General features: G+C 40.1%; 1 protein-coding gene across 1 annotated transcript in view; it reads left to right on the top strand.

Moving 5' to 3' along the window:
* FAM13C (family with sequence similarity 13 member C) overlaps positions 1 to 16,184 on the top strand; it is a 110,842-nt gene that overhangs the window by 15,116 nt on the left and 79,542 nt on the right. The window lies entirely within an intron of this gene.

Here is a 16,184-nt window from a genome sequence, read left to right as displayed (position 1 = left end):
AACGTGGTCAATTTGATTTGTTTACTGATGATCAAGACTTCTTTGAAAAAAAAATCAGAAGTGAAGTCTTCAATAGGAAAACCAGCCCTTGGGAAATAAAAAGTATTTGTACTGGAAAGCTTATGATAGGCTTCAAATATAACTTGTCTTTGGCTATAAAAGTAGGGGAGAGGAAAAACATTATTTTAAACCCTTAGTGGCCTTTCTTTTCATACAAGGTTAGGGTCAGAAGTRAGAAATGTTTTCAGGAAAACAGGCAAGAAACGTGGAACAGAAAAAAAAAACTTAAAAAAATTCACTGTCAGAAAAAATAGAGAATATGAGAAAATCCAACATTTAACAGTAGTTAATTGTAGTTCATTTAATTGTCGGTAGTTACAGAGCTGTCCAACACTGAATTTAATAGGCAGATTCTGAATGCGCAGTTTCCCCTCAAACTGCCTTTCCCACACCCGCCAGTTCCTCGAGTGCTTTGTTCCTCTTTAATTAGTTTATTTYACCTACYCTAGCAAACAGCAAACATCCTTAWGCACTCAAACMCCACCAAYTGAGAGAAGAATGGGGCTAGCACTYATCKCCTTGCATGCAGAAAGGCTGGGCTGAGTCTCGAAAGGACATTAGCATGTTCGAGCCTAGTGCAGTTTCCCCCGCTCCCAGTTTATTTGGTTTTYTCCCGTAGAGCCGAGGCTGCAGTGTTTTATTTATTTGCTTCAAGCAAAAATGGAAATGCACGTTCATGAATCAGCACTTKTGCTAGGTAGTTTCCAGAACTATCAAATGCTAGGTACCTTTTTATTCTGTTATGAGGAGGAAGGGATGAAATACACCTGTAATAAAAATGCAAGTACAAAATACAGCCCAAAAATATGAGACACAAAAGGAAATGTGTGGTGAAGTTGCGTGCTACAGCTGYTCCCTGGGGCCTGTGGTTAGAAAAGCTAAGTCAAAGCTGTCTTGATTTACTGATACATCTTCTTGAAAAAAAAATGTGGAAAAAACTGGGGAGGAATAAGTGGGAAAAGCATTCCAAGACATTTTTACTTTAAGGAAATGTTACTGCAGTTGGCTTTACATGCATGGGTTGGCTTCTGTGGTAATTTAGATGGATGCTTGAAGCTGAGGTTCTGCCAGCAACTCTAATCCTGACCTTTGAATCTTCACTGACCATCTGCTTTAATKAGATGTTGCCCTATTCTCAGGGGAGTGCAGAAGTGCTCACAAGGCTTCTGGCTGGTGCAGGAATCATCGTGTGGGCCTTAGGCTGTTCTGCCAAGTGCTGGGGTAGTCAGCTGTGCCTGGAGATGGTTGTGCTAAAGGATGCTGCTCAGGACTGAGTTTTTCTGGAAGCTGCTAGGAAAGGAAATACTTGAGGGGTTTGCWGCTCTTTGATCCACTGTTGCTTCCAGTGTGCGACTGGAACTTTGTCTGGGAGCGGCTGTGTCACTGGCTGTGTGAGAGCTGCTTTTGGGTAAACCTTGTGCATGGACAGCTGGGCAGAGCAGCGAGACAAACCTACACCTTAAAACCTGACCTGTTCTCCTTCTTGCCCGTGGGGTGGTCAAGAGAGGCCGAGGTTGGCCAAAATGAGGGGTGCTGGGACCTCTGCCTGGCATAAGCAGGAGAGGGGTTAGGAAAAGGCTGATCCCTGTGCAAACCCTCAGGCAGGGCTGTGGGAAAGCTGCACAAGCAGAGGAAGACAGAATATGTCATTGGGAGTTCTTTATGGGCTCCAAGCTCTGTAGCTCTTCTTATGTATATTATTTCACCCTTCACCAAAGACATTAGGCTGAATGGGACTACATTGAAAGGAAAAAACCCCAAACTTTCAAGAGAGGAAAAAAAAGGAAACCAAAATGAAACATTTTGATCTGTAAGTGATCTGTAAATCGGCTTTAGTATTTTTATAGAGTTGTAGTAGAGATCAAAAGAAGAAATTGTGGTTTAGAACTCTTTACTGGTGTATTTTAGTTCCCTCATTTCTAATTTTATTTCCAGACTCTCTGGGAATTCCATGGGGAGCTTTGACCTTCATAACCTTTTSCTTGGTCAATACAAGAGGACCATGCAGCAATAATAGAGTGAACTGGATTTGGATACAGAGAGCACACTGTAACTCAAAACCMTACAGTAGCTATAAAAATATGTTTGTCTTTTCCATGCTTTCACTAGGAAAGTACAGCAAGCAATCTACCACTTAATTRCAAGAAATGATGGATGAACAGAATATTTCCTTGGTTAAATATCTGATCTGCTGCTTTACTTTTCTTCCAACCYTTGCTTTGATGTCATTAATGTTTAGTCTAATTCCTGGCTGTTTTGCTGATCATTTATATTCCACGATGCCTTCCAAGCTTAACCAAAATGCTGGTTGGGATGGAGTTTGGGAGAAGAGAAAGATAAACTATGTTTAAAATTAGTATTAAATGGGCTGGAGAACAATAAAGAGCTGCATCTGTTTAATCATCCTTTGCAACCACCAAGCATGGTTTATGTTAGAAGCTTAAAGAACCTGTGAAAACTGCTGTTTATGGACCCACAGGTTGTTGTATTCTACAACCAATCAGTGAACTGAGCCTTTCTCTCCTCAGTAATTTGTGTATTTTACCAACATCTCCTTCTGGATCTGTCTGGAGTATGAGTTAAACATTAGCAGCAGCAAACACTGCTGACTTCTTTCCCAGTTTCTTATTCCCTGTATTCGTATGATATAAGTCATTGCACTTTCTGACCAGAGAGTCTAAGTAGATTAAATTTAAACCAGATCTATGAAAATGTCATTCCTTATGAAGCCCTTTTTTTCCCAATGTCTACAGCAAATCCAGATCCCTGTAACTGTCGTGCTTTATGAAATTAGTTTGCTTCATTATAGCAGAACTGGGAGGAGATTAAATCATTTGTATGCTTAAAATTCACAAATATGCTCTTCCTGAAAAATGTGCTTAGGGATCTRCTAAACCACATTTAAAAAAAATAAAAAACCCGAAACAAACACTRAACCAACCAACCAAAACCCCAATAGAACAAACAAACAATAATCCCCACACAACTTGGCAAATCTTTGCTCTAATTTCTGTTTTTAAACCCTTTGCTGAGAGTTTTTACCTGAGACATGCATTTCTAAGTTATTCTTATTTCTTCTTCCAGTGAAACCTACTTTACTTCTTCAAAGTAGAGAAGTTCATATTGAGTCAAAATCAAAGAAAAAAATAAAAACACCTTTATGTACAAAAAAGGAGAGCAGCATTTTAAAAATTCTTTATTAAGCTGTCTCTCCTGAGGAGCTAGGCACTGCCAGAGCCTCTCCAGAAAGAAAAGAAACTCTTCAAAGTGGGATGTGGCAACTTCAATTACAGGACAGGTCAGCTCCTAAGAATACTCAGGGGAATGATGGATCTCTTCAACTTCTTCCCACTTCATGGATTCTGTGATATATAATCTTTCCTTCTCTGAAATTTTTGTATAGCTTTGGATTTATTTTCTTTAGTCGAAATGAATTTCAGAGTTAAAGGGTTGCTGCTGTTCCTGCATAGTCTTCAATAGTAGCTTTTCCATTAGTTGTAAGGGAGAAAAAAATGGAAAGTAATGGAGAACAGAAGGAAAGATTAATTCTTTGATAACAACCTACACTTCAATGAAGAAGTTGAGAGTGGTGTCCTCATCTCGCCCTGYTGCAGCTTTTCTRCTCTGAACAARATAGCAGATCTGGAAAWAAAGTCTTTGAATRTTCCCTTTTCCTTTTCCCCTTTGCCTCCTCTACCAATCCATTTTCTTGAAAGTCGGTGCGTTATATATCTCTTAGAAACTACTGAAGTTACAAAGTAGAACAAATGCTTGGCATTGGAGACAATATATTTATTTAGAGGTATTTTTATTTCTTGTTCCTTGTTAAATTAAAACCAATGGGAGGAAATTTTCACTACTCCAACACACTTCACACTTTATAAACTATTGGTTCATGGTCTAAAATGATGCTAAAGCAAGGAGAACTTATCTATCTATAAATTAGGTTTTATACTGATGGAGGTGATGTGTATTGCTCCTCATAGAGAGGGATGGCAACACTTCTTTTCTACTTCAATGCATCTCAGACAGCTTCTTCTTGTTGCAAAGCATGGCTTTTTGTTTTGTTTTTGGAGGGCTTTTTGTGGTTTGTTTTGTTTTTTTCCCTTAGGAAGGGAAACCTGCTCCTTTTCAGCTTGAAGCTGTTCTCCCTTCTATCCTATTACTACTCCTTTCATAAAAGGTTTCTTTCCCTCTCTCCTGTGGGCTTGCTTTAAATGCTGAAAGGCCATAATTAAGTCACCCTGAAGCCCTCTCTTAACAAAAAAAAAAGAACTTACTGCTTTATTTTATTTATAATGTTCATTATTCAGAATGCTCTGCACCTTCAAACTCCCACCAGAGCAGAAGCAGAGCATGGGCTCCATTGTTAATAGAATCACAGAATGATTGTGTTTGGAAATGACCTCCAAGCTCATGGAGTTCATCCTCTAACAATGCTATGCCAGCCTCACCACTCTAGGTGGTGCTTAGATATTACCATGGGCAGGTCAGAACACCTTCAGTGAAGTGGAACACACATTTGAATTACATAACAGTGACTCTTGGACATTTTCACAGGGTCTCTGCATTCTTTCAAATAAATGGCAAGTCCACAAATTTCAACCAAAAATGCTCACAGTGCAAGTAGAACTAAATGAGGATTTGAAGGCATGGTTAGACCAGCCCAAGGGATTWGTGTTATTGCACAGCAGTCCTTGGAACATCTTGTGAATTAACCATGCATTTGATTAATTCACCAAATAAGACTGTAGTACGGGTGATGCTATTTTTGTTTCATGAGTCTGATGTTCACAGATACTGGTCAGGGCAGCCCAGAGCTGTGCAATGGTGCCAACGTGAGCTCTGTGTTACTCAGGAGAGGGTTTACTCACTTAGGACTAGYTATTTAGCTAATGTAGCTGCTAAATTAATTGCTAATTAGCCAATTTAACTCCTKGTGGTTCCTCTGGGAGTGTTCTCCCCATGTTTGTTTCCCGGATCCATATGTGTTCCTCAGCGTGTTATGCATGTATCAGTTGTTTTAAAATGATGAAGTAAAACAAGTTCAGAGCAGCTGACTGCACTAGGGATGTGACCTCTCTTTAAGGCACTTTAAAAAAAAAAAAAATTGCAAGTAAGGTGGACAGGAGCTCAAAAGGGTGACTGCATTCTTAGCTGAACCTTTGAATAAAAGCTTCAAAGTGCCAGGAAAAATATTGGATGAGATTCCTTTGACATATTCTTTCTTATTGAAGAGCATATTTTAAAAAGAAAAGGAAAGAAAAAAGGTCTGTAGTGCTTAAAAATTCTTCTAAATCYTGCCCTTACTCTTTTGGAGACTTAAAACCTGATCTGAGGCGTAATCCAGAAAAACACGTCAAGAGGATTTGTTCATAAGCGTWCAGTGTGTTGACATCAGCAAACTCTTATTATGGCTGTCATGCTCTCTATCCTGAAGCCTTGTTCTAATCTCCTGGCAGCATTCAAGTTCAGTGCTTTCCATTTTGATTGAATTAATTAGTGGAGTTTAGATGATTCCCCGATTCTGAAATTGTCAGAATTTTTTATAACGGGGTGTTTTTAAAGGCTATTTTTGCCCTATTTAATAGCAAGCCGGATATCTGACTGCATGTCTGTATTGTTTAAATTGAAAATACATGGCCCATTTGGAAGCAATGGTAAATGAGAGCTATATTTACGTACTTATCTTGCCTTTAAGTTAATCTCCTGTTACTAGTCTAGAGCCTTTCAGGTTGCCATAGAAACTGCCACAGCCTCCAACTGTGCTTCTCCCAAGACTTAATTGCATTCTGAGTTTCGTGTGCTCTCTATTAACTGCAGCCCTGGCAGACACAGGCGCGCTGCAGAATGGGTTGAATTAATGGTTCGATATGATGTATGCATTTTTTAATACTATGTTTCCACATCCCTTTTCAAGTTTTTCTTCGCTAGCTGGTTAAATTCTTCCGTAATGTGTAACGATACCACAGGGATGGGTTCTCTCTGCTGCCACTACATTTGATGTTCTCCAGTCTTTGATTCCATCAAAGTGGCTGCAAGAGTCATTAGTTTTAAGGACTTTTTTTTTCCCCTTGGAGAAGTCAGATTATTCTTGAACTACCTTATCTCTGCTGAAGTTTTCCTGGCTCTTCTTCTCACCTGTGTGAAGGCAGTATTAAAGTGCATTCCCGCTGTCTCAGTAGCTCTGGTAAGTTTTTGCTGACTCAGCGCTCTTTACCACACAGTTTTTGCTTCATCAGTGTGGGTCAAAGGCTGTTGTTCAGCCAGGCCTGCTTTTAGGTGGGGAATATAAATTCATTAAAGTAGAAAACGAGTGTGTCTGTATGCAAGGTTTGATAAGACTCTTCTGGGAATTATTTATTGTGTCCTTGATGAAATTTCTTATCACAACTGGACTGATAACGTGTCTCATTCAATGAGTAGAATAAAATCTCAGAGATGTGGTTTCCACTTGGCTCTCAGCACAATGATGCTGTCAGTGCAAATACAYTGCTCTTGCAGATGCTGTTCTGCTTTTAGTGACCATGAACACAGTGGTTAGAATCACCTTGTGCTCAATGGGCTGAAGTTCAGAACWTCGTAATTAAAAAAGCAATCCCCACTGTTCTTGTCTTGAGCAAAAAGAGGAGAGAAAACATATCCCTCTGTTAAGCCCTCTGCCTGAGGTCTGCTTTGCTTTTGTCTGGTGAGTAAGAGACGGGGAGCAGGACAAGCACCCTCTGTGCACTGCTGCTCTTGGACCCAGGGTGTTTCTGTACTGGTATTAAATGCAGGCTCAGGGAAGTGCTTTTATCACCGATGGAAAACACCCCACAACTGGTGAAAGAACAAAGGCAGTGATGCTGAGAAACAGGGCAAAGGGAGGATTTCACCAACATGTCACTTGAAAATGTTCATAAATGTTAAATTATGCTTTTAGACACTGGCCTTTTGAAAATAGCTTAAATGTATGTCCATTACAGCTTTTAAATATTTCAAATGTCCCCTATGAAAATCTTTGTAATAAAGTCACGTAAGCCAAGGTAGCTTGTCTGGCCTCARCCTTACTCCCAGTATTTCTCTGTGAATTTTTGTGGTAATTTTAGCTTTTYCAACAAGAAAGAGGAATGGTAAAAGATGAAATGATGACAATATTGTCAGGATTAATCTGAAAGAGTGAAGACAGTTTTCCAGCACTTTYCCCCCGCATTCTCTTTGCTTTTCCCCCCAGATTCCTTTTTATCATTAACTACCTATTTTACACTTCTACAACACAGTGCACATTCTGTCTCAGAATTTAAATCTCTTCCAACCCATCTCAGCTTTCCTTTTTAACTTCTCTGTGTGAGCTTGCATGTTAAAGAGAACTGGGTTTCCCTGCCAGCTCCGCTCAAGTTACATTTCCTGGATTGCCCTACAGAATGTCAACATACATCCTCAAAATCTGTGYGTGCTGGCGATCTCCCTCAAACATTCCAGAAACCCTTGCTTTGGGGTGGGATTCATTTGGGTTTGAATAYAGAATAAGTACTGTTTGTTGGCTGCTTGTCACTGTTGAGAAGCTGAGGGGTTGCCTTGTCTCCGAGGGTCTGTGTCCCTGAGCTGTTTCCTGGGCTGTGGCAGCGCTGCTTTCACCAGCAGCTCTTTTGCAGAAAGCCCTGCTCGTGATTCTCTCTGCAAGAATTCAGAACAAAAATCTTGCCCATCAACGGGACACCCAACTTGGGAGCATGGGGAAGGCTTGACATRCAGCTCCCAGCAATCCCAAAAGAGAGAAAAGGCTCATTAGAAGGCTGAGATGTGCCAATAGCAGCTTCTTTTACTCCACTATGGAGTGTGCTGTGAAAGCTTTTTCACACAAGCCCTAATTTGTTCTGATTTCTGTAGCTCACAGTAATTTAGTAATTTTGTTTGTTCCCATAGTTGATGCAATGTAGGTAGGCTTTTCTACAGGCACATGGCATCTCTGGGGCACAGGTGGCTGAATGTTTGGGGCATTGCTGGGGCCACATCAGCTCCTGCAGTTCTGGTCAGGGGCTGCAACCCTTCCTTGCAGAGAGGCGCTTACTGCTGTCCTTTGCTTCTCTTGCCTTGCCAAAACTTGCCTCCAGGCACCTGTTGCTCATCCTTCCTTCCCTTCCCCATCCTGTGGGAGAAAACTGACTCACAACTGGCTCTTGTGCGCTGCCCACAGGCGAGAAAATAGTAGGGGTGCTGCTTCCTCACAGCCTSTGTGCTCCTCTTTGTCAGATGAGATGTTGTGCTGCTCAGGGTGGTTTGTGCTGGAAGCCTGGCTGTTCCTGGGAGCAGGGAAGATGAGCAATGCAAGCTGCTGGCAGAAGACAGGGTGACACATTTGAGCCAGGCTGCTGAGTGGACAGTGGAAAGATTAAACCTGGAACTGACTTGTAGCTTTGGGTTCATCTCCTTGCCTTTATCTCCTTACCTTGTCYCTCAGTGTAAGGAAAGGGGCAGTGAAATTTGAGTTTTGGCTCAGCAGGAGCACTGCCAAAGTGCTTCATACAGCTCTGTCTCAGGCAAATATTCCCACTGGAAGAAGAAGCACTGACAGTGGGATGCACAGGTTGGGGCAGGATGTTCAGCAGTTCTCTTGAGTTTGTGTCACTTTTTTTTCTGTCTAGTGCACTGAATACAGATTTCCTCTAGCAGAACTCAGCAAGATGGGAGGTGACACTGATGGAAAATGTGGGTAGAATGTAAGCTCTGTATACCTAAACTTTTAGGATTCTTGAAATCTAGAATTACTTCTTACTTTCAATGTGATTTACATCTGTTTACTCCTTATTTGTGCCTTCAGAATCAATCCCCAGTGAAAATTTTGCTTTGCTTTTGTTTTTTTGTCTGCTAAGACCTCGGTGGCCACTTAGCAGAGGGTTTCACCGATGTGCTAACCAAATGGGTCCCTTTTGTGTGTCCTGGCACTGTGTGGTGGAAACATGCATGGGCTCTATTAATACCTGTTCTTAGATAAATAGGACCAATTTTATTCAGTTCTGCTGCTAACRAAGCACTGTGGGAACAAGTCAGCCAAAAGCTTGGGAATTACTCTACAAGGAAGAATCTCAGTGTTTCTTGGCAAAAGCTGCCTATGCTCAAGGCTTTCTTSGTAAGAGCCAACAGTAACAAGGTCTTATTCTGAGCAGGAGTCTAAATAAACAGATTTTTTTCTGCTTTTCTTTGAAAGCTCACACACAGAAATCCCAAAGTTTATTTCAAAGAAGGCTGAATTTTTATCTAGTTACAGCCTTATACTCAATTTTGAGGAGGGGTTTTAATGAAAGCAAAGAGGAGCTGGAGTCCCAAATGGAGACTTATGGAAAATTATCTCTTCTTTATTTACTTCCAAATACTGACAGGATGGAAGTAGCTTTTTTTCTCAATTCTCTGTCTGTTGATTTCCTTAACATAGAAAGTCAAAACCAAAAGGCATATGGTGMCTTACTTAGCAATAATTGGATTGCTAGCATCTGTTGCTTTCAAAATCTTAYTGCAATAGCTGCAGAGGTAGCTGAATTTATGAATTATGAATTTATTTATGGCCAAGTTGCTGATGGTCATATATAGAATGCCTATTTGGGGGGTGATAGAGACCATAATAAAGGCATTAAGTATCATTAGATTTACAATGTCATAACTTCTAAGTGCTTTTCATTTGTGCACAGGTATRTTGAATTTAAATATTAAATAAGAACATGTATCTGCAATGCTGTGTCATGTGCAGAGGATCCCACAGCCTCACCTGTCTGTCTGTCTGTCTGKCACTTCCCTGATKCACAGGGCTGCAGGAATGTGGGAAACTCTTTTTGCCAGTGATTTCCTAGCCGGGCTGAGCACTGATAACTCTGTGAATGTTATATCAGCATCACAGACTCTGCCTGTTGAGATGGAACCAGCAAAAATGCCACTTGATGCTGGTGCTTTGTCTCAAGGGTTGCTACTTCAAAGGTGTTGTTGGTTTCCAAAGGCTGCCTCTGGCTGGATAATATTTCAGTGTAAAGATAGCATCTTCAGAGAWAGGAATAAGGAAAAGATGAATGATCCTGTTTATTCTTGGGTAATTGCTGTTTGTTTTCCCTGGGCTGGAAGATACAGGTAAGAGGAATTTCAGAACCAAAACTTGCATACTAAAAGAGCTTGCATACTGCTGCAGAGCTTGTTTTCCTGGATCCAAACATAATAAAATGCAGCCCATAAYTTGTTAACTGCTCACAATGAGCACCTGAAAGATATTTCTGAGGTCTTGGAAAAGCCTGTAAGAATCAGAGAAGGACCAAAAAAGCACAAAGAAAAYCACAATAATAAAACAATTAAAAGGCAATAACTTTTAAAATAATTGAGGAAGTATTTAAATTAAGAAATAATCTCAATTCCCATTTCCTGGGAATGTGCACTATGCAAGGAAATAGAAAGCAATTATGCTAAGAAGACCTGTGGTAAAATCTTTAATTATAATCATTGAGAGAGAAGTTAATTAAAAGCACATCTTTAATGTAGCAGAATAGTTTTCCCTACATGCCACCATTTGGGACTGACTCTCTCYTGCCCTCTCTGTTATTTAACTTAAATAGTAACAAATAGCAGTGAATGCAGCTCTGATTTTCTCTTATCTGCTCAACAATGGCATGTGCTCCAAGAGGGGCTGTGCAGGAGGCTGTAGTCTTTTCTTTTTGCAGGAAAAGAAATAGCCTCTTTCAGTCCTTTTTGCTGTGTAAAGAAGTTACAAGGGTAACTGCAAAATTTGAATTTTTAAGTTTCCTGGGAGCTGGCTTTAGCCATGCTCCCTTTTTGCTCCTGTTTTTCACCACCAAGCAGATCCCAGGTGTTCTGGGAAGTGTTGGAACCCCTGTTGGGGTTGGTCTACTGAGACATCTTGCTGGCACCTTGCCTGAGCTCTGTGGGGTGGGATGATTGGCCATGGGAATCATGTCAGGAAATAGCAGGTAGGGATGGGGATGTCAAAGCAGCTGTGAAGATGAAGTCTGCTGATGAAATGTTTTTTTTTTTTTTTCAAATGCCCAGCTGGTTAACACTGCTTTTCTTTAAGATGGGAGCTCTGGTAGCAGTGCCTACCTGCATGGAGAGCACTGTCAGACTCCCATGGCCTTTTGGTAATTAATCACAGCTTATGAGGCAGAGCAGAGAGGATTTTCTCCAGAATTTTTTTTCCAGAAGTGGCTTAAGAGTTTCTCAAAAGGTGGAGAAGTTGACAGACAGTGCAATAGCTTGAAAAATCTCTGGGGTAAGAATGTACTCCTATTCCAGACTTTCTTCTGTATGACATGTCCCTGCCCAAATACTTGGCATGTATGTTTAGATGTCTGGCGGTTGTTTATTTTTAAGCAATGAAATTTGTTTCCAAAGCGTTCCTATTTCTCTTTCCCAAACTAGGCTGCACTAAATTCTTGCCAACAAGGGTAATGTTTAATTTATCTACAGGCTTCCCAAATTAGAGTTTGGCTTACSGTGTTCAAAACCAAATCAGCCCTGACACTGTTGCAATTGTCCATGTTTCTGGCTCACAAAACCCACACCAGTARTKAAATCCATCCTCTTTCTGCTCCTCRTCCCMAAAAAGCCAGTGCTAGTGAGCACAATAAGACAAATCTGTTCTGAAGCTTATACGTGAGACATTATGAAGGACTTTGGAAAGGAGACTGACTGAAAGAGAAGCGTTAGAACTCCTGCATCTTCAAAATATTTGTCAATCTGGCAGGCAGTGTGCCAAAGCAATTGTGTGCTCTGAGGCCRTGTGTCAGGTGATATTTGAGGAGGTGGAAAGCTGACTGAGGCTGGCTTGGACCATAAGTGAACAGGACAAACACTTCCACCCTGCACAGGTTTCATTCTAAAGCTCTTGTGCAGCAGACACTTGAAGGCTTCTCACWAGGAGTCTGTGAAGAGCTGGGGGTGCTGGGGTGATACAATCAATTGATTTTCCTGGGCAAAACAAAAAAAAAACCAAAAAAACCAACCCTCTGAAGATGCTTTGTGAGCACCAGGGTGAAGGGACACTGCAGAGCTCTGTGGGGCAGCTCTGAGCTGGGGTAGGGAGGGGGGAACCAGGCCAGAGCAGTGAGGTARCAGATGTCTAACTGAGCTTTAAATATCCATCTAACAGGACAAGTAACAAATTGAAAAATTATTATAGTCACGTTTAATCAGCAATTGTAAAGCCTTTTTTTTTGAGTTTAGTATGTACTATCCAGCACAGTGAAGAGAAATGCTGAGTTCACAGTCATATCAGTTTCAAGAGTTGATAAAGCAGTGARTGATTGCCTGGTTTTTATCAGYTCTCTGAGTGAATTTTTTCAAGTTWAAAGTGKCTGTTCCTATTAAAAGAATAAACATTTAAACATTTAAGCATGTGGGGGTTTTTACAAACTGTTGATAAAATTACAAATAACAATATGTAATTGAATTTTTATCAACTGAGACAACCTCAGGCTGCCAGAAATTTCTGTTCTAGAAAAGCTGGACCGATCTGTTCTGGCCATAGAATGAGAGAGAAAGCACAGTCAAAACCTGACATTTCTGCCTCTACTAATTTTAAATACTCTGTACAAAAGATTCATTCATAAAATTTGAGATTAAAGACACCTGATTGTGACAGTGAATACTAAAATATCTTCCATTTGAAGACACGTTTGTACTAATCTGTTTCTATCATAGGATTTTCCTTTGGTAAAATGATGTTTTTCAATATTAAATATATTCCATAAGGGCAAAATCATAGGTATCTCCGCTCAAAATCTCCTAGGTTCTGCTTGCAAGGTGAATTCTCCACAGCAAGTAGCTCACTAATTTTTCACCCTGGTTAAAATGCWGATGAAATACTGCAATTGAGTAGTAAAGGTACAGGTTTTGTTTGTAAGATATACTTCACTTCCTTTCATGATTAAACAATGCAGCTCAAACACTGTGCTTGCTCACCAGCAAGATGTTTATTACCATGGCAAAATTATTTAATACATTCTTGATGTTACATGACCTCAGATTATTAAATGACTATCAAACATGGTAATGAAATAGCTTTCAAAGAGCATAATAAAACTAAGTATCTGTAACAGTGCTACTGGGTGCTGCAATATAATSTCAATTAAAAGAAGTGAAACTGAAGTTTAGAGCAATTCTTGGATGTTACATGCTCAGAGAAGATGCATTAATAAAGTTAATGCATATATTGTAGAGCTCTGTTAGTATTTGGAATGCAAATTSCAGCTCCTGGTTCTTGGAAGTGCCAAGACAGCAGCAGAGCAGCTGAACCAAACAATGCCAGATATTCAGATATGCTGTACCTCTAAGAAGCCCTTTGCTTTCTGTCCGTGGCAGGTGATCTCTCAAAAGCTTTGTTTTAATGACTTATCACATGGATGTGCTCACAGCCATTCATTTTGCTGTGGATTTTGAGGTACCGTATTCAGAAATATGCGCAGTCTTTCTTTGATTCTTGGCGTTACATCTTCCCTCTCAGCTGTGCTTTTATAATTATTTCCTTTTAATAGGAAGCTAAAAAAATATTTGTCATTGCAAAGTTTAACAGAACAAATTTAAGGTGTTAAGACATGTTTTATTTATTTATTTTAAATTRGATGRATAAAGCCATTTGTATGCAACCTTCAGATCACAAATGATCCCTTAGTACTTATTTAATGACTTGCATTTTCGAGGGAGCTTGGAAATTTCAACTGTACTAGAAAACTGGTGTGGAAGTTTTATTATGTGCTGCCTCATTGTACTGATAGAAATTTACTTTTTGCGTTGTTGGTTTTACTTAAAATAACGCTGTCAAATGGCTTTTCTTTGGTGTATTTTACTTTCTRTTCAGAGAACAGTTTGGTTAAAGGCAATTTGCAATACCTTTGTGAACCATCCTGCAGGGGATGAACCATCAGTGAAAGAGGTGAAAAAATATAGACCCAAAGCCTAATTTGGATATGGAAAGAAAAAAACGCAATATGTTTGTGTGTCTTTATCACTTACAAAATTTTTATCACTTACAAAACAAAAGTTTTGTATCACTTACAAAACAAAAGTTTATTTTGCAGACTTGTTCTTTTCTGTGGCTACAGATTCCTCAGCTGCAAGGGATGTATTTTTAAATTTTGAATGAGTTGTTAATTAGAGCAATTTCTTACACTAACTAACTGCAAAGATCCCCGGAGAAATCTTTGTTCTTTTGCAGAAATCCATGGGAGATTAAAAAGCAGTGATGCTGTGTGTTTAGGGCRCAGTGACACAAGCAATGAAGTTGTGTGTGCTTTGTGTTGATAGTTGTGCCACTGCTAAGGASAATTTATTTTCTTTGTTAGTATTTTAAAGTTCAGGAACAAAACACTTAGTGCTTCTTGTTGAAAAGGTTCCAGTGAAGACCATGCAGTAATTAAAAGATGATCTTTCTAGGGGGAATTTGAATAAAAATAACGCTGACTCTTTCAACTAGGGGAACTGCAGCCACTGTCGGGGAAAGGGGAGGCCTAGGATAAATCCCCAGATGKTTAACAAAATATTGGAGCAAGTCCAGAATAAAATAAGGCAGCTGTATGGGATGGAATTAAATAAGGCTGGCTTGCTGGAATTTGCAGGGGACATTCCTGGGTTTGTGATTGTAGAAGAATTCAAGATAGAAGAGAGCTCAGGAATTCCTGAGGAGGAGTTTTCCTCGCCCTAGAGTGTCTGCAGTGCTCAGACAGTTTTATTGGCTGGTAAATCCAGCACCCTGTGATGCTGCAAAGTGACAACTAGTACTTTGGGACAACAGGGTTAAAAGTTGCAATTTCTTATTTACAGTCAGGAAATTTGTAGGGAAACTAGAATTTATATGAATGTGTTAGGGCAGGAGAGWAAAGAAAGCAACTGAAGAGACTTGGGGTTCCAGGTGGACATTCTCACCTGCCAACCCACTGACCTGAGAGCTCTTGAGCTCATTATCTTCCTTTTCAGCCGAGCATTATCAGTGTCAGGCTTGTAAACGAAGGGAAATTGTGTAGTTCAGCACTGCGCATGAAATTCCTCTTGGCAGGCACTGAGTGCTTTGTGTGTGTGTGAGATTTGGGTCTTGCTTTATTTAACGAGGCAGTTCCCTGCTTGCCAGCCTGCTTAGCATCTTCCTKCTTGGAATTAAGCACATGCGTGTTTCCCTGAGTGGGGACTAACTCAGAAGCTTTGCATTTTCATGATAATTATTCTAAGGTTCCTTGATCACTTTTTGTGCAGGACAAGTTCCTCCTGGGTAGCTCTGATTAGGTAATATGTGCTTATATTAGGTATTATGATTAGGTATAAATGCTATGTGATAACAGATGTAATTGCAATAATATTTTTGTGTCTCTACAACAAGCTGGTGAATATTTGGAGTTTTCTAATTTTCTAGTCGAGGCAGGAAAAAGGACAAGGAACAAAAGGATGAAAAGGGTATCAAAACTAGAACAGTTTTTCCAGTTTCCAGTTTACATTGCTGATTATCTGGGATCCAGATAACACAAGATCTGAYTCAAAACTCTATTATCTCTCAAAGTTAAGGTAGTACCACTGCGGTCCTTCAACAAAAGAGAAAATTAGTTCAACCTTAAATGGCAAGATCTCCAGTTGGTTTGGGGAGACACTTTTAAAATCCCTCCCATTTGGCTACTTTGGTGTTTCTTGTAGATGTCTCTTGTATTCAACAACAAGCCTTTACTGGTTTATATTTGTATTTTCCATTTGTCATAGTATTCACCAATTACAGGATTATCATGGCTCTTATATTGTGTAAAATTGTGGGTGCCTTGAGCCCAAGGGAATTGAACACATCTAATATGTGACATTTTTTATGACCTCTGGTCCTTTTGGATGTCTTTGAATGACTGCTTGACCTTTTGTGTTACCTCTGACCTCATGGGTGACCTTTGAGCTCTGGATGACCTCTGACTTTTCAGCAACATTTTTATCCCACTATGACCATTCAGTGACCTTTGACCCAGCATGACCATTTGTCCTTTTGCRATGACCTGTGACCCAGGATGACATCAGACCATCTCTGATTCCTGAATGACCTCTGGTGTGTTTTCTATTAGGCTTCTGTGAGCATGGCTGGCTCCCTCACCAGGGCTGGGCTGAGGTCTTAGTTGCAAGAACATTGCCAA

The sequence above is a fragment of the Malurus melanocephalus genome, unplaced genomic scaffold (genome assembly GCF_030028575.1).
Source record: "Malurus melanocephalus ecotype Western Australia unplaced genomic scaffold, MMel_1.1 scaffold_91, whole genome shotgun sequence".
Lineage (NCBI taxonomy): Eukaryota > Metazoa > Chordata > Aves > Passeriformes > Maluridae > Malurus > Malurus melanocephalus.
This window is presented reverse-complemented; position numbering and strand designations above follow the sequence as displayed.